At 44.6% G+C, this 17,945-nt stretch overlaps 1 long non-coding RNA gene across 3 annotated transcripts in view; it reads right to left on the reverse strand.

Annotated features, from left to right (window-relative positions):
* LOC146406965 (uncharacterized) overlaps positions 1 to 17,945 on the reverse strand; it is a 54,732-nt gene that overhangs the window by 30,288 nt on the left and 6,499 nt on the right. Inside the window, exon 3 of one of the 3 annotated variants that reach the window (XR_014841599.1) lies at positions 9,051 to 11,768. The exons of the other annotated variants lie outside the window; for them this stretch is intronic. This is a non-coding gene — a long non-coding RNA (uncharacterized LOC146406965). Of the gene's footprint in view, positions 1 to 9,050; positions 11,769 to 17,945 lie in introns of those variants that run through there. 3 annotated transcript variants of the gene reach the window in all.

Below are 17,945 nucleotides of genomic sequence, written 5' to 3' on the forward strand. Positions count from 1 at the left end.
TGGTGCTGGGGTGTTAAGCAGTGGAAGGCATAATAGGAATTTCACAAACATAATAGTCAGCCGTCTGGAGGATGGCTTGAGACAGGCCAGGCAAGTCAGCAGGAATCCAAAGGGAGGGCTTGAACAGTGTCACTGGCCACTGAGGTGGATGGAATACTGAAGTGTTCTCCTGGATTCTTGATGGAATACCGAAGCGTTCTTTTGGATTCGTAAGGAGGTCCGGGTCCCCAAACAGTCATGTGTTTGTGGGGCTAAATTAATCTTTCTTTTTTTTTTTTCTTACCAGCGGCATATGGAAGTTCCCAGACTCAGGGTTGAATTGAAGCTACAGCTGCTGGCCTACACCATAGCCACAGCAAAACTGGATCCAAGCCTCATCTCTGACCATGGCAGCTCATGGCAACGCTGGAACCTTAACCCACTGAGCAAGGCCAGGGATTGAACCCACATCCTCATGGATCCTAGTCGGATTCCTTAACTGCTGAGCCACAAAGGGAACTCCTGAATTAACCTTTCTTTGTAGCTTTTTCTGTGTGCCAGGTTGCTTAACTGCACCTGAAGGTTTGTCATAGTAGAAAGAGCATGGAGTGTGAGCTCACTTGGCTTCAGTGTGATTCCTGGCCCTTCTGCCCATTAGCTGTGTGACTAGGGGGTCAGTTTCTTAGTCTTTCTGAAGTTGAATGTGCATATCCCTCCACCTTAGTCATACATATTCCCTTGGTTATATCTTAAATCTTTTCATCACCTCTAACTGCTGAGCAAACATCATGTACTTGTCTACTTTCTCACTCCCTGAAATTACTGTTTTCATTCCTTCTTTTCCCATCTTCATTTTTCTTCAAAGCCCCTCCTTTCATCTCTACTAATTATCTTGTCACCTACCTCATGGCAGAAATAGAAACGGGTGGGGATCCTTATCCTTTACTATGTCAGCTGCATGACTTGCCTCTGTGCTCAGTCTCTACCTTTCCTCCTGAATGAAATAGCCCTGTTTTTGTAAAAGGCCAACCCCTCCACCTGTTTACAGAATCCTGTCTTCTTTTGACTTCTCAAGATCTCTGCTCCTGCAATTATTTTCTCTTTCCTCCATCTTTCTTTTGATACGTCATTCCTATTAGCATAAAGATATGCACTAGGATCTTCTTTATTTATTTATTTATTTTTTGTCTTTTTGTTATTTCTTGGGTCGCTCCCATGGCATGTGGAGATTCCGTGGCATGTGGAGATTCCCAGGCTAGGGGTCTAATCGGAGCTGTAGCCACTGGCCTACACCAGAGCCACAGCAACTCGGGATCCGAGCCACGTCTGCAACCTACTCACGGCAACACCGGATCGTTAACCCACTGAGCAAGGCCAGGGATCGAACCCGCAACCTCATGGTTCCTAGTCGGATTCGTTAACCACTGCGCCACGACGGGAACTCCTAGGATCTTCTTTAAAAACGCTTCCTTTGGCCCCATTTCCCTCTTTGGTTACTTCTCATTTCTCTGCTGCCCTTCCCAGAAAAACTTAAGAGTTGTCTAAATTAAATGTTTTCACTTACCCACATCCCATTTTTGTTCAACCCACTCCAGCTAGGTTTCTGCCCCCATCACTCCACTGAAGCTGCACTTGTCTGGGTCACCAGTGATTCCACGTTGCAAATATAGTGCTCACCTCTTGTCCCTCCCAGGAAGCCCTCCCCACCCCAGCATTGGGCATAATTGGTTTCTCTATATAAAGGGACACTTGGTTTCCAGGACAGTACATGTTTCTGATTTTCTCCCTGTCTTACTAATTGTTGCTTCTTGGCCCTGTTGGCTGGCTGCTTCTCTGCTCTACCTTTAGATGTTGGAGTGCCCCAGCCCTTGGCCTTGGAGCCTCATCTCTTTTTTTCTACATGTTCTTTCCTTAATTGATTTCATCCATTCCCCTAGTTTGTTTTATTTTTTTATTTTTCGTCTTTTTGTCTTTTTGCCTTTTCTAGGGCCACTCCTGCGGCATATGGAGGTTCCCAGGCTAGGGGTCTAATTGGAGCTGTAGCTGCCAGCCTACACCACAGCCACAGCAACGCAGGATCCAAGCTGCGTCTGTGACCTACACCACAGCTCATGGCAACACCCGATCCTTAACCCACTGAGCAAGGCCAGGGATCGAACCCGCAACCTCATGTTTCCTAGTCGGATTCGTTAACCACTGAGCCACGACGGGAACTCCCATTCCCCTAGTTTTAAATCTAGGTATAAGTTGATGATCCTTGAATTTTTAACTCCAGCCCTGACCCCTTCTTTGAGCTCCAAATGCATATATTCCTTGGTTTACATGGCCTTTTTCATTTGGTATCTAATAGGCATTTTCAGAACTGCATATCCAAAACGACGTTCTTGATTCTTGCCTCCACCTCCAATCTCCTTTACTTCCAAGATTTCACAAGTGACTTCAGTGTCTACCCATTTACTTGAGACAAAAACTTATGAATTACTCTCAATTTCTCTTTTTTCCTTCCCTCACACATCTGACTTTGCTAGGGATGTGCCCTAAGCAGTCTAAACCAGTCATGGGTAGTCCCATACTCCTTGCTAGTGACTAGAACTAGGCATGAGGGGTAAGTTTAGGAATGTCATATGACTTAATTCAAGCCAATGATACCATGAGATAAAAGTCTGTGGGGAATCTGGGGGACCATTTCTCTCTTGAAAATGCCCATGAGGAAACATGTAGCCCACATTCCTTCCATCCAATACTCTATGATCATATTCCCTAAGAACAAGTCTTAGAATGAAGCTGGCTTTCTGGATGGCAAAATGAAGAGGAAAGAACCTGCATCATAGATGACAGAGTTGACTGGCTCACACAACCTGAGACCCACTTGCATCTGGATTTCCAGTTCGGTGAGACAGTAAATTTCCTTACTATTTAAGACACTTTGAATTGGATTTTCTGTCTCTTGCAGTTGAAAGCAAATTAATCAATGCAAAGACAGAGGGAGGTCACCTGTGGAAAGAGTCATGAAATTCCTGGTGCCTGGAGACCTTAGAGTCAGTTCCAGTTTCTGTGAGGCTAGTTATGATTTCTGCCTGTGGAAATTCTGTAAAATTTCTCTCCTGTAGCCCTTTGCAACCATATCTGAGCTGGCTTGGCTGTTTCTTTTACGTAAAGAGACTTAACTAAAATGGAAATTAAAGTACACAGCCCATAATTAGTTCTCAACCCCTGTGTGTTATTTACATTAACTTTGCTTCTAAAGGATTTTCTAGTTGTCTTCTCTCTGCAGAGATCCAGTGATCTCAAGAATCTTTGGAGAAACTTCTCTGAAACGAAAATGTTTAAGACAAGCAGAGAGTTCAGGGGGATATATCTTTCAGATCTAAATTCTTCCCTGACCCTCTCTCTTCTCATCCATACTCAGCAGGGAGCTAGCATGTCAGCAATTGATTTGAAGCTACTCTGGACCATTGAGAGAAAGCTTCCATTTAAATTTAGCAAAACCGCTTTCATTTAGGGTCCTTACAGAGAAACCCATAAGTCAGTGAAAAGCCTAAATTAGATAATTTTTAAAAGAACGGTAGCTTCATTATTTTCAAGTACACAGAGTAACTCCATCTCAGCCATGTAGTGTTCCTTTGTAGAAGCCCTTAGGGACTTTCCTTAATGAGTAGATTATAATTATTGGTAATCAGCATAACAGTTCTCCTCCAAAATGCATGCCTCAGAAGCAGTTGAGCATATTAAGTGGTTTTGATGTTCTGGGAAGGAATTTTGCTTACAACATTGATCTGCTCCATGTATGCCCTTTATAGCTATAACCCTCAGTTGTTTAAAAAAAAAAAAATTCTGAAGGCTCTCTCCATCGTACAACATATGATTACCAGAGGCAGAAATAATATAGGAAGTGGAGACATGCATAGTAGGACTCAAATTCTTTGTAGATGGTGGTAGGATTATGGGAATAGCTCAGGCTTGCAAATGAAGTCTGTGCCTTCTAGCTACGTAACTCTGGGGTTAATAATAACTTTACCGAGTCTCAGTTTCTCCTCTGTAAAATTAGGTAATTTCTCATCTTCAGGGTTGATGTGAGCACTGAATGAATATTAACCAAGTCTCTTTCCTTGGTGACCAAGCAACATAAGCTCATCCTTCTCCAGGCCTAGCTCCCAATCACCCACAGGAGACTGGTGGTATGTGAGATGGTGCCATTTTGTTGCCATCACCTCTGTCCCCACTTTCCCAAGTCTGAGAAGATCAGACATCCCTGCCCCTCTCTGCAAGTCAGATATGTTGTCTAGAGGGAGCCTAGTTTGCTGAGAGTTTGATTGTTGGCATTTAGTGAGAGCTTACTGTGGGTCAGAAACTCTGCCAAGCACCTTATGTGGGAAGGTGTTTACCTTGCTGCATCAATTCTGGGATGAGTTTTTTTTAAATCGGAGTGTATCTGAAATTGGCATCTTAAGAGTGTCAGGCAGGCAGCAGTTGTGACGACACTGATGTCATCACCTGTGCATGTGCGTATTGAGCATGCTTTCCATATTGGCATCATTTCTGTCAAGTAATATGCATTATTGATCCTACATATTGTTAAATGTATGTGTTGTTTAAGATGCTTTCAAAAAGATTGTGCTACGACTTATTATAATGAAAGGTTATTTTGTACTCAAAAAGTACAGAAGCAGAGCAGTAGTGTTAATTTTGGTATTAGAGAAGCAAAGCCTTGCCATTTTAGGAATGAACATGAGGCTGTATTTTTGGCAATGTGGCAACTAAGTGCTTTTTGGAACTACGGAAAGAAAGAAAGATACACACTAGTAACTGAAGTTTTACTGACATGCTGAGGTTGGTGTAAAAGGTTTGTCTACCAAACACCAAACAAGGCAAATGAATGAAGAGGAAACTGTCACATCCTTTGGAATAAATAGAAGAAGGGTTTGTTTGTTTGTTTGTTTTGTTTTGTTTTTTGTCTTTTTAGGGCTATACCTGCGGCACATGGAAGTTCTTAAGGGTAGGGGTTGAATTGGAGCTACAGCTGCCAGCCTACACCACAGCCACAACAACGCCACATCCCAACTGCATCTGCAGCCTGCGCCAAAGCTCATGGCAATGCCGGATCCTTAACCTGCTGAGCGAGACCAGAGATCGAATCTGCATCCTCATGGATGGTAGTCAGATTCTTAACCCACTGAGCCACTATGGGAACTCTGGAAGATGTTCTTACTGCAATAAGTGGCCTACTGTTAGCAATTCATGCAAAGCACAGGCCTAATCATTAAGGCATGAACCAATTTGTTGGAAACTTAATGCTGACTTTGAGCAGAAGCTGATTAACTTCCGGGGATAAGTGATTCAGTATAGGAAAAAAATGAAATTAGAATTGAAGTCAAATGGGAAACACTGATGAAACTGGATATTCCTCAAATGTCTCAGATGCCTCCAATCTACAAAAGACCTAAGATGCTCTTTGATTAAGTACATGTTTTAAGAGTATTGGGATTTGTATTCATCAGATATGGTGTGGTTTGGTATGACACACAGACATAGAAATGACTGTCATGAGGAAGAAGGTCCCTAGAAATAGGAAACATTAGGTCTGCCACACAAGGGGACAGGGGAAGCAGCTGGGTCAGTCAGGAATCAGGGAGCGAGGGGAAGATGTAAGAGCTTATGGTGTGGTTTCTACAAGAAGGAACAGGCAAGGCAGGGTGATTAGGCTTGGGATTGGCTAATTTGAATACTTTTGGTGGGCCGTGGGACAAAGGGCTGTTGCTCATGTCATCCCTGGCCCTGGGTGATTCATGAAGCTGCATAGTGGCCCAGAGTGTGAGAGCCCCATAAAGGAGGTGGCTCCTGAATTGGTTAGTGTGTTTTGAAATGCACACTCCCAGCCAGGTTGGTTGCTAACCCTAGGAGGGGGGCATTCCCTTACAGGGTCAGTAAGGCCCAAAGAGGTCGAAGCATCAGAAAATAAAAGGCATGGTTACTACTGTATAAGATAGTAATTACAAGTAATAAAAAAGCATTGTCATCGTTTAATCATCTGGGTTCTTTTTGTTAGTGATAGATTATGGTTGCTAGCCTCCAAGACGTTCACAGTGACTCCACCTCTTAGATTCATGCTCTTTTGTAGTCTCCTGTGAGCATTGTATCTGGGTTGGTCTGTGTGACCATTTAAACACAGCAGAAGTGGTGGTATGTCATTTTCAAGACATTTCAAGGCTAGGCTTTTGCATCCACTTCACCCTCTTTGAATCACTCACTTTGGGGGAAAGTAGCTGCCATGTCATGACATGCAGGTAAACTCCTGGAGATTCCCACTTGGCAAGGAAATAGGCTTCCTTCCTCACTCAAAATGTGAGTGTGACATCTTAGAGGCAGATCCTCCAGCCCCAGTCAAGCCTAAGGTGACTGCAGCCTCAGGACAACCCTGCTTGGCTTATTTCATTCACGTATTAAACACTTACTGAGGACCTACTAAATGCCAGGAACTAGGAATAGAAGAATGTGTAAGTTGTAGCCCTAGCCTTTGAGTTTCTAGTCTGGTAACATCTCCAAATACCTATCTTCCTCTCTTTGAAATTAAGAAGTGCCTTGCCCATTGTCTCACCTGTCCCACCACCAGACATCAGTCTTTGTCCAGTGTGTGGAGTTAGGAAGAAAAAGCTGAGAGGAGGACTGCTTTTTTGTAGGAGCCCACTGCTTCTCCTGATGAAGGTCCGTCCCCTGCAGGGGCAATTACAGTAACCCAGGAGAGCTGTCTGAAACTGCTGCCTGGCAGTAGCTCATGTTAACTCTAATAGCAGAAGTGGGCTTCTTGGCTTGGTTTCCTTTGTCTTCCTGAGATTGGAGAGCTCCTGGACGTCAACTACTGTGTCTCTTCCAAGCTTAGTAATTAATTTTCCAGGATTAGAAGAGACTGTCTCTTTAATTGTTGAAAAAGTACAGAGGAGTCTATATTTCTATTAAAAGAAAGGAGGGGGGAGGGGAGTGGAAATAATCTGAATAGAGGGAGAAAGGAGTAAAAGGTTAATTTTCAAGCTTCCCCCAAAAGCTTTTGTTGAGGGTGATGAGGTTTGAAATATGTCTTTTTGGAGGGACATGTTGCTCAAAATAAATTGCCTCTAGATTGTTTTCCTAAGTCAGTCATTCTTTTTTTAAACTTTAAATGTCATTCTGCTTGTATTTTTTAAAAAACAAAGTTTATTTGAAAAGTGGTCCTCAACTCCGTGTAGTTTAGGGGTAAGATTGAAATAGTGGGCATGTTAGAATCTTGAGAGGGAGGTGCCAGGTCTGTATCTGTCCTATTGGGAAAATGAAAAAAAAAAAAAAGCATAAGATTTCATGTTACACACTGTGGAGACTTTGAAAAAAGAAATCTTGTCTGATGATGTTACATGGAAGACAGGGATTCGTAATTGGGATACACTTCCCCCAAATCCTAGAGGGACAAGAGGTTTTTCTGGTTGTCAAGTATGGGGATGAATTTTGGAAGGCTGGAAAGCATAGTGTTAGATGTTGAGTTTCCTGAAAACAGTAGAATGGGGAAAATTGGAGAAGGAATTTTTCTATGAGTTTCATGAAGAGAAGATTCAGGGAGGGGCAGCCGAAGTCAGAGAAAGATAAGGGATACAAAATGGACCTGGTAGTCTTCCAAGGCAGTAGAAATAAAAGCAAAAATAAACCAATGGGATCTAATCAAACTGACACAAACTGCACAGCAAAAGGAAACCATAAAAAAAACCCAAAACGACAACTTACAGAATGGGAGAAAATAGTTCCAAATGATGCAACTGACAAGGGCTTCTTCTCTAAAATATACAACTTACACAACTCAACAGCCAAAGAGCCAACAACCTAATTGAAAGATGGGCAAAAGACCTGAATAGACAGTTCTCCAAAGAAGATATACAAGCACATGAAACAATGCTCACCATCCTGGATTATTAGAGAAATGCACATCTACTCTGAGGTACCACCTCACACCAGTCAGAACGGCCATCATTAATAAGTCCACAAATAACAAATGCTGGAGAGGGTGTGGAGAAAAGGGAACCCTCCTGCACTGTTGGTGGGAATGTAAATTGGTACAACCACTATGGAAAATAATATGGAGGGAGCTCAGAAAACTAAATATAGAACTACCATATGACCCAGCCATCCCACTCTTGGGCATATATCTGGACAAAACTTGCCTTGCAAAGGACCCATGGACCCATATGTTCACTGCAGCACTATTCACAATAGCTAAGACATGGAAACAACCTAAATGTCCACCGACAGAGGAATGGATTAAGAAGATATGGTATATATACACAATGGAATATACTACTCAGCCATGAAAAAGAACAAAATAATGCCATTTGCAGCAATGTGGATGGAACTAGAGACTCTCATACTAAGTGAAGTAAGTCAGAAAGACAAATACCATATGATATCACATCTGGAATCTCATATATGGCACAAATGAATCTTTCCACAGAAAAGAAAATCATGGACATGGAGAACAGATTTGTGGTTGCCATGGGGGAGGGAGGGGGATGGACTAGGAATTTAGGGTTAACAGATGCAAACTATTGCTTTTGGAATGGATAAGCAGTGAGATCTTGCTATATAGTACTGGGAACTATATCTAGTCACTTATGGTTGAGCATGATAATGTGCGAAAAAGGAATGTATATGTGTATGTGTGACGGGGTCACCTTGCTGTACAGTAGAAAACTGACAGAACACTGTAAACCAGCTATAATAGAAAAAAAATATAAATCATTAAAAAGAAAATAGGCCTGGAATTGCTGTGGTGCCTTTATCTTCCGGATTTCTGTTTACAATTTTACAGTGAGTAAGTCCCTTTTAAGGGGAAAAATAACCTTCGTAAAACTGAGCACATACAAATGAAAACTTATGCTTGGCAAAAAATATCAAAACAAAATCAAATGGCAAATGACAATCCATTTATTAAAGGATTGATTCCCTTAGCTTAAAACATTTAAAAAATATGTAATAAATAGATGAATAATCCCAAAGAAAAAATTGGCACAGGCTACTATTAGCAAGGTATACACAGAGAAAATAAATACCCATGGTGGTGAAAAATGCTTATAATGTTTATTTTTCTTTGACCCATCATATTAACAAAGGTTAAAAATATTTGGTGACCTGGTGTTGTCAAGAAGGTAGGCCTCTCTCATCCATTATTGGTGGGAGTGTAAGCAGATTCAGATTTCTTGAAAGACAAAGAGCAGTGTCTTAATAAATATGCATATCTTTTAGCCCAGCTAAATTCTATGTATCAAGCAAAAACATTTGCATATGAGAGCAAGATAAATGTATAAGGCTTTTCATTGCAACTTTTTAATTATGAAAAAGTGGAAACTATTAAATGTGCATCAATAGAGGACAGGCTAAATTATGAAATATCCATAAAATGGGATCTGATATAGCTGTTAAAAATAATAAAACAGATCCATATAAATTGATTTGGAAAGCTCTCTGAGACACATTAATTGAGTAACTGTGTTTAGTGTGATGCCGTTTTTTGTAAAGAAAAATGACAAATCTGAACTGAAATTGAAATCAATAGAGACATAAATACATGCATGCTCTTAGTATGATAAAACATTTTTGAAGGCATACAGAAGATGCTATTAATGGTGGTTACCTCTGGAGAGTGGGCCTTGGGTTGGGGGAAGGTGGACATTTTATTTTATCCCTTTTATCTTTGTAATTGTTTTATTGTGAACATGTATTCAATTTTTTAATGAGTTTTCCCCCCTAATTTGTAATTGCAAAAAACACATGATATAAAATGTACCATCTTAACTGTTTCTAAGTGTACAATTCACTGTTAAATACATTCACATTATTTTGCAGCCAATCTCTATAATGTTTTCATTTTGCAAAACTGAGACTCTATAGCTTTTCATTTTGTGAAACTGAAATGTCTACACCCATTAAACAATAATTCCCCATTTCCACCTTCAGCCTTTGGTAACCATCATCCTATCCTCTGTCCCAAGAGTTTGACTACTTTAGTTATCTCACATAAGTAGAATCATACAGTCTTTTTGTGACAGGCTTGTTTCATTTAGCACAATGTCCTCAAGGTTCATCCATGCTGTAGCATGGGTCAGAATTTCCTTCCTAAGACCGAATGATATTCCATCTTACTCATCTACCACATCTTATCTGTTCATCTCTTGGTGGACACTTGGGTTGCTTCCACTTCTTGGCTATTTTGAATAATGCTTCCACGAACATAAGTGTACAAATATCTCTGAGATCCCGCCTTCAATTCCATTGAATATACACCCAGAAGTGAGATTTCATGAGGTTCTGAAAGTGTTTAACCAATGAATTCACCCGTAACAACATAAGTGGTATTAGGTAGACACTCTGTGGGCTTAGTTCAGCTGAGTAGTCTGAGGCCAGGATTTTCTTTACTCTGCCAGCCTCCTGGGGGCTTAGCAATTTCTTTCCTGCCCCTTGAGCCTTTCTTTGCACAGACAGGAGGGGCTGTAACAGGCTTGTGAACCTGCTGCTCCCTGCCTGCTCCTGCCTGCATTAATTTGGCACATTTCTGTAGCTCCCTGAAGGAAGAGATGCTGCAGCAGCATTTAATTAAAGGCCAAGAACATGCTTTTCCAAGGACACGACTTATTTCTCAGCCAGCTGTTGCCAGTTGCTCCCTAGCAACATGCAGCACTCACATCTGATTGCTTCTCTGCAGACAAGATGGGTGGCTGGCCCACCTGCTGTCACAGCCAGGGGTGGGGTGAGGGGGTGGTCCCTGGGTCAAGGGCTAATTTCCCAAAGGAAGTGAGTGATCTGAACCTGTTATTCCTGCAAAGCTAGATAGAGTGCTAAAACCCCTGAATCACTTACTCCACCTTGCTCCTTCAAGTTCACAGTTAGGGCAGACAGAGCAACATTGTCTAGAAAGTGTGCTGGGCTTGTGAAGTGCAGCTGAGACTTTGTTGAAGGAGAGTGACCTTGCCCTGCACTAGGTAGAGCCTGCCTTTCAGGATGGACGTGGGGGTGTTGAAGTCCCCAGGGACACCCTGTCTTGGGCAAGGGAACAAGGAAGACCTCATTCTTGGTGCCTTGACTGCTCTGGGTTTCCAGGGGTTTTGGTAAGGGGCATGGGGAGGGAGGTGTCAGCAGCCACCACCCCAAATCTGGACTTGCCACTCCTCAAAGGTGTGAGTTGACTGCTCAGGGCCAGACTCTAAGGCCCCGATCCCTCTCACATGCTTCTGCAGAGATTGCAAAGTGGACCTTGATATGAGATGCTGCTCAGTGACATGCTTTTTTGGTGTTATGTGGTGTTTTTACAGATTTGAAGGTTTGTACAATATCCTGCTTTCTCACATTGCTGTCCAGGGGCCCTCAGTCCCATAGTTGGGCCATGTGTACCTCTAGTTTGCATAGACCAGCTCACTTATCCATTGGCCTATTTGTCCTGTGTCCTCTGCACCTTTCGATATCCACAGTGGCGAGTAAGGCTGTTTCTGCAGGGGTCGCATGTATTTACTCATTCATTCCCTCTACAGATATTTCTTGAGTTTCTTTAGAGTGTCAGAGCCTGAACTAGGCACAGGGCTGAAAGGACAGTAAGGTGTGGTTCCAGCAGACCTAAGTTTATGGACCAGATGGAGTGGCAGAGAAGAGAGCAGCTAGAGGGCTTCACTGAGAACAGGTGAGAGCTCGGTGCTCAGGGGCCAGGGGAGCAGAGACCTTGGGTGCCTGATCCAGGCTGGTGGGACCAGGAAGGCTTCTGGCAGAGCTGTGACCTGAGCCATGTTCTGAAGGATGAGAGGGTTAGTATGGTGAGAAAAGGGAAGAGGAAGGGACCCCCACCAGAGGCACTAACCTCTCCCTGAGGGAGGGGGTCTCGTGAGTGGCTGAGACTTTGGTCTCTAGAATTCTCTTCACACCTTCTCCGTGTCCAGCCCTAGAGTGTTGCCTCTTTGAGCCTGTTTCCTCACATAAAAAAAGGCATAGTAGAAGTTCCTTCATGGCATAGCAGGTTAAAGAGCCAGCATTGTTACTGCTGTGGTGCGGGTTCAGTCCATACCCTGTACCACCTGTGGGTGCAGCCAAAAAAAAGGGGGAGGCATAGTAATACCGATTTTCAAGGGTTGCTGTGAAAGATGAAATCAGAGACTTTGGCCCCCGTCTGACGTGATTGGTGCCCAGCAAGAAAGCACTGGTCAGGTGCCAAGCTAGACAGCTGCTCTCCCTTCCCAGGGCTGGGTGGATACAAGGGAGTGAAGGGTTAACCTTGCATTTTTAAGTCATTCTACCCATGGTGAGAAAGGACTAGCTTTTCTCATTTCTAGAGAGGCCACGGGAGATGGCAACCCTCAGTTCTGGCTTCCTTTCCAGCTGCTGCTTGTGTATGAAGTGAAAATAGGAAGCCACTGCCTCCTGGTTCCCCCGCCTCGCAGGCCGAGGCCAGCTTGTCTCAGTCTGCAGGCACCTTCCAGGTGTGTGTTTTATGTTGTGTGAGCCACACAGGGACACAGGGCTCAGAGTGCGGTGCTGAGCAAGGTGGGAAAGAGCGAGTCCTCTCCACACCTTCTCTAGACAATGGAACAGAGAGGCCACTGCTGCTGCAGTCATGTGTGGCAGCGTCACTGCTGTGAGGGTGAGGCAGAGGCCACGTGGTTCAAAAGCTCCTGACAGTTTCAAGTTCACCACCTCCATTCGCCCTTATATTGACTTTAGTGGGCTCTCCCCACAGTGCTGCTTTTCAGACCACCGAGGTGCCATTGTCATTTGTTTGGTGCCCCCAGCATCCGAACTGCCTTCTGGGTCTGAGGGATTCTACATTCTATGACTTCTTATTGGGAGCAAGACCAGCCCCTGTAGGGCCTCCCAGCTCAGGCTCTGCCAATCAGCCCACCTGTGCCCAGCCCCAGACAGAAGGGGTACATGGGGAGTCCTCTTCCTCGGCAGTGGCCCTCCAGTACTAATATTTTAGTATAAAACTGTGTTGTCTAAATCCAGTTCACGTCTGGAAACGGCATACAATTATGGAGGTTCTGCTGCCAGAGTAATCAGGGCTAGGCAGTAAGGTTCCTGTGTTATGGACCACTGAGAGAACAAGGATAAGGAGCCAGTGATGTGCAGGGCTTTTATTTTATAGTCTTCCCACTAGACCCTTAAGGCCCACTTGTGGATTTTAGGACACTTTTCTTTCATTCTTTCTCTCTCTCTCTCTCTTTTTTTTTTTTTTTTTTTTTTTGCATTTTAGAGCCGCACCCATGGCATATGAAGTTTCCCAGGCTAGGGGTTCAATCAGAGCTATAGCTGCCAGCCACAGCCAAATCCACATCAGATCCAAGCTGTGTCTGTGACCTACACCACAGCTCATGGCAATGCCAGATCCTTAACCCACTGAGCGAGGCCAGGGATTGAACCTGCGACCTCATGGTTCCTAGTCAGATTCGTTTCCCCTGTGCCACGATAGGAACTTCCACGGAAGTTGAAGGCTCCATTGGAGATAGAGGGGAGGTTTAGGGCCTTGAGTCCCTTCAGGAGGGTTGGAGGGAATGAGGGAGGCTAAAAAGAGCTAGCTTTTTTCACGTTTCTGAGCCAGGCACTGTGAAGTTCTTTATGTATGTTAACTAATTGACTCAGCTCAGCTCTCAGAATTGCGTGTTATCATTGTCTTCATCTTATAGATAAGGAATCGGGCACAGAGAGACTAAGTAACTTGCCAAAGGTCACACAGCTGGAACCAGAATGCAAATGGACTTCAGCATCTGCAGCTCCCTCTCCTTGCCCCTGCATGTGCTAAGGTCCCCTAGGGAAGGGATCTGGACAGCACACACCAGATGGCATATCTGGGACTCACTGCCAGCAGCCAGCCCTGTGGTAAGGGTGGAAAATCCCCATCTCAGCCAGAGATCCAAGCCCGGGGGAAGAAGAGGGGGATGCTGTGAGGGATAAGGGCTATCTTAAGGACACCCTGAGCATGTGTGGCCAGGTTGGCAGGTGGCAGATGGGTAGCTATGGTGCCCAGCCCTGACCAGCTTTGTAGAGAGGAGGACAAGTGTGAGGTGAGAGCTGGATTAGGTGTACCCAGCAACCTTAGTGACCACTGGGGAAGGTGCATAGCAGGTCCTTCTGGCTAGGCCTTCCAGCACCTCTGAGCCCCGAGAGCTTAGTGCTTGCTAATCTCTGTCCCCATGGCAGCAGGAGGTGACAATGCCATTGTGAAGGCCATGGAATCGCCCACCTCTCGATGGCCAGGTAGCTCTTCCAAATGATCAGAGAACCTCCTTCTTCTAGAAAGTAAGATGTAAAACTAAGATGGTGGGCTCAGATTCTGTCTGTAACTGGGTGAATGTTGTCTCTAGTCTTTTGTCCACCTCCCTTGCATCCCCTTTGATGTGGGGCTGCTCATTTCACTGGTCTTGTCTGCCCTTCAGTCTGTTTCCTGCCTCGTTTTCACAAAAGATTTGAAGCAGATCTCAAAAATATATTGAAAATAATGGACAAAGAAATATACGTTTGAATAACTTGAGGCTGGAGGAATATATGGGTAAAGCGCTGGCAGTATGGATGGGATGCTGGGGTTCTTTAGTGACCTCCTTCCAAAATATTGCTTCTGGAACCACTCTAGTCTGTCTCATACTTTAAAGCTTAGAATGACATTTGGACATATTTTCTTTTTCATATTACATAGGCAGTTGATTCATTCAACAAGTATTTATTAAGTACATATTTTTTTTTAAAGAAAAATATCCCCACCCATTTTCATTTCTAAATTCCTTTGTCACATTTTGGAGACATCAGTGTGGTGTCCTTTCAGAATCAGACAATGGCTAATGTTGTGAATTCTAGATAACACTCTTGAATCTGTTTCTATATATCATTTTAATTGTTCATCTTGTTGGTAATCCAGAGTCTTTCCCTTAATGTTTCAGAATATCTCTCCAGAAATGTTCTGGAAAATCATTTTAAAAATGAGATTTTCTGGCTAGTATCTGTGAGGATGCGGGTTCGATTCCTGGCCTCACTCAGTGGGTTAAGAATCCAGCGTTGCTTTGAGCTGTGGTGTAGGTTGCAGATGTGGCTCCGATCTGGCATTGTTGTGTCTGTGGTGTAGGCTAGCAGCTACAGCTCTGATTGGACCCCTAGCCTGGGAACTTCCATATGCCGTGGGGGCAGCTCTAAAAAGACCAAAAAAAAAAAAAAAATCAGATTTTCTAATGCTTACCAACATTCTCATGGCATTTTCTGGAATATGGCTGAGTTTGCTGCCAGGTATTGACTCCCCTGCAGCATGAGCCATTTTGGGCAGTCCTGGGTAACTGAGGTTCGAAGTGAGGCCCCCAACCCTGTCACTGGCTTAGGCTCCTTCACTCAGTGAGTCCTGCAAGTGTTTACTGAGCACTTTTCACATGTCAGCATTTGTTATGCCCTGGGTCCCTCAAGTCTACAAGTCCCTGCCTTCGAGGAGTTCCATTCTAGCAGATGAGACAACATAAACAAGGAATCTAATGAACAAGTGACATCATCTGGTTTATATTTTTAAAAGATCACTCTGGCTTCTGGGTGGAAATTGGGTTGTACTCAGGGAAAAGGATGGGAGGAAATACGGAGTCCAGTTAGGAGGCATGGCAACAAGCTAGGCAAGACTAGGATGTAGCAGTAGCATGGTGACAGGTGTTCAGACGGGGGACATATACTAGAGGGAGGGCCACATGGAGGTAAGAAAATGGGATGGAGGATGCATGCAAAGGTTTTTGACCTGCACTGAGTAGTGGTTCCATTAGCTACCTGATGTTAGATGAGAGAGGGAAAGGGTTTTCTGGGAAGGAGATGAGAATCAGGAACTTGATTTGGCCATGTTAGATCCAGATGCCTATTAAAACATTTTAGTAAAAAATCATTAAACTTTTGGTGATCAGTCACTACTTCACTGATTCTGGGCTCAGTGTGCAGGAACAGAGGGATGGTCCCCAAGGAACGGGGTGCCCAGTCCTGCACTGCCTGTGATCAAGGCATCTCTGGACTCTCCTGGATGCCCCCTGCCCAAGGCAGCTTGCTCTACACTTGTGCATTCATTCATATGAATTCAATACATATTTATTGAGTGCCGTGCTGCTGTTTTCCATTTGTCTCTCAAGGTACATGTTTACGGTATGACCTAAATGGACAAAATGTTCTTTTCCGGTGTTCCATTTAGTGTTCTAACTTTTGAAGAAACATAAAGCCAGCTGAGTGAAGCGATCCGTCTGTAAAATACAATTACTAAGGCCTGTGACTCTGGGCTCCTGTAATCTTGGGCTGGTGGGAGGACATGTGAACCCTTTTATCACATGTCCCTGCTCTTCAAGCCACCACCTCCACCTCCTCCCAGATGTTGTCTTGCCTATGATCAAAACCCTGCTCAGAATCCTGAGGGGGTGCCCCAAACTCCTTTGTGTGAACTTCCCAGCCTGGCCTCACCCCCTTTTCAGTCCTTCCCCTCAGCATTCCCAGCCGGATCCATGCCTGGCTCAGGAGGGCTGTTTACAGAGCATGCCGGCCTTGCAGCAGTGGTTCCGTGGCTCCTCACCTGCCCAGGGTCCTCTCACTCTGTCATTGGTGCGCAGGCCCAGCTTAGCAGCTGCAGCCTCAGGCCTTCCTTCCCTGGTTCGCTGCCTGAGTGACTGCCTCAGTCTGCTATGTTCCTAAAGTGCTTGTCCATTGAGGAACAGAAACCCACACCCAGCTAGGACACACCACTGGTCTGTGCCTGGGAAGCCCAGGTGTGGCGAAGGCGGGGGGCTGGGTCTCCATGGCCAACCAGGCTCATATGGTAGAAGCTGGGTCACTGTGATCCTGGAGGCCCTGAGTGTGTCTGACTCCCCTTTGTGTCACTGCCCCACTCCCCCAGCATCTGTGCAGGGTGGTAAAGGGGCGCCTTCCCGCTGCCTTGGAACTTCCCTAAAGGCCCCCAGCTGAGGATCACAGAGGCATTGCCTGGAATCTGTTAGGAATGCAGACATTAAGGCCTCACTCACTGAATCAGAGCCTGTATTTTTTTTTTTTTTTTTCTTTTAGGGCCACACTTGTGGCATATGGAAATTCCTGGGCTAAGGGTCAAATTGGAGCTGTAGCTGCCTGCCTACGCCACAGCTTGCAGCTTGTGGCAATACCAGATGCTTAACCCACTGGGGCCAGAGATTGAACTTGCATCCTTGTGGATACTAGTTGGTTTCTTAACCTGATGAACCACAACAGGAACTCTAGAGCCTACAATTTAACAAAAGTCCTGGGGATTCATGTAGACAGGATAACGGCTGGTAAAGAGAAGGGCTGGTCACATCTAGGCAGGACTTAAAAGTTGGCAAAATGAATCCAACAACTGCCATCCCATCCAGGTGAGGGAAGGGAAGAGATTTGAAATTTGAAAATGTGTCTTATGCCAATCAGGTTCACAGTTGCAGGAAATAGAAACCACTCTGGCTATTTTAGGTAGAAGAGGATTTGTTACTGGAAATTCAGTGTTTACAACATCATTGGAAGGGCCCAGAACATCCTTGCAGACCCTCTAGAGAGATGCTGCTTCTGCCCCATCAGAAAGGCAGGGCTTCATGAGTGATTGTGGGCAATCTTAGACCACCACCTCTCCTTGACCCAAGGATGGGGATGCTGTCATGGCCACTGCCACAACTGTCTCTCAACACTGACAAAGCTGCTGGGGGAAAAAATCCCCCACTAAAGCAGTGGGAGGGCATGGTTTCTGCCTCTCTTTTTTCCAAATCTTGTGCAAGCACAACTACCTAGTGGGATCCTATATGCCATGGCCACTTTCCCCTACTATGAAGCCAAGCAATGGAGAGAAGCACTTGTGGAGTTTGGGGCACCTCTCAAGAGGGGAGAGTGGTGTCTCAAGCCCTGGCTGGGAACATACTGAGTGGCAGAAAATCTGTGTGCTCCATGCCACCTCTAACAGAATTAGAGAAGGTGAGCGAAGCACG

This window comes from Sus scrofa, chromosome 1 (assembly GCF_054392235.1).
Source record: "Sus scrofa isolate SSC_HxYL_T2T_F1_AM1 chromosome 1, Sscrofa_HxYL_maternal_Yorkshire_Landrace_v2.0, whole genome shotgun sequence".
Classification (NCBI taxonomy): Eukaryota; Metazoa; Chordata; class Mammalia; order Artiodactyla; family Suidae; genus Sus; species Sus scrofa.